The sequence below is a fragment of the Empidonax traillii genome, unplaced genomic scaffold (assembly GCF_003031625.1).
Source record: "Empidonax traillii isolate 1590-97213 ecotype Southwest subspecies unplaced genomic scaffold, ASM303162v1 scaffold3646:size23432, whole genome shotgun sequence".
Lineage (NCBI taxonomy): Eukaryota > Metazoa > Chordata > Aves > Passeriformes > Tyrannidae > Empidonax > Empidonax traillii.
In genome coordinates this window covers 21,752-22,693 of record NW_020958839.1, presented here as the reverse complement: position 1 = coordinate 22,693, position 942 = coordinate 21,752, and the positions used below count along the sequence as shown (strand labels likewise).

The window sequence follows — 942 nt, the reverse complement described above, 5'->3', positions numbered from 1 at the left end:
AATAAAATACAGAGAATAAACCAAAGTAAAACAAAAAAGCCGTCCCGGGGCAGCCTCCGCCGCCCCGTATGTAAAAGAGCTGCCCCGAGGGACGAGCGAGGAGTGGCGGCCGTGGAATGGTCACCGGGGGTGTGGCGAGGGAGGCGTGAATGGAATCAAAGAGAGAGGAGAGAATTAAATACACTAAAGGAGCCGCCCCGAGTCACAGAAAGAGCTGCCCCGAGGGACCCGCTGTCGGGTGTCGTCAAAGGGTTGCACCGAGGGCAGGGCGAGGAGGGAATAGAATTAAATGTAGAAAATAAAAGGAAGAGAATATAAAGGAGGTCCCACTGCCCCGTATCGAGAAGAGCCGCACCGAGGGACCGGCGGGGCGGCACCGGGCAGGTCGGACGATATTCGGTGTCCCCGAAAAAGTCATCCTCTAAAGAACCCCGTCTCAGCCCCTGACCGGACTGGAACAGCGGGCGCGGCCCGGCCCGGCCCCTCCACCCGCGCCGGGAGCGGCGATGCCCGCGGGCCCGGCCGGGGCCGAGCGGCGGCAGCCGGAGCAGGGGAAGCGGCTGCAGCGGCGGAGACGAGCGGGGTGTTCCCAACCGGGTCCGCTCCGCCCTCGGGCCCCGGGGGGAGATCAGGGGTTGTTCCCAACCGGGTCCACCCCAAGGACCCCCCAGAACCCCCCACCCCCGGGGCTGCAGCGCCCCCAACGGCCTCAGCCAATCAGAAAGCGCCCACACAACTCTGGCCAATCAAAGCGCGCCACGCTGATGACTCATCAGTTGCCGGGAGGACGCGACGCTAAACGGGCCCCGATTTTGCCCTCAGCCAATCAGAGCGCGTCCAAAACCCCCCAAAACGGCCCCGCCCGGCTGGTTTTGGGGTGTCAGCACCTGCCCGGCGCTGGGGATGGAGCGTGTGTGGGGAGCTGGGGCCGTACTGGTGGTA

General features: G+C 64.8%; 1 pseudogene across 1 annotated transcript in view; it reads left to right on the top strand.

Moving 5' to 3' along the window:
* The first annotated feature begins 506 nt into the window (after nt 1-506).
* The window catches only part of LOC114072643, an 8,227-nt pseudogene continuing 7,791 nt past the window's right edge, over nt 507-942 (top strand). The window contains exon 1 of the transcript XR_003574211.1: nt 507-597. The product of XR_003574211.1 is annotated as a class II histocompatibility antigen, B-L beta chain-like (transcript). The remainder of the gene's footprint in view (nt 598-942) is intronic.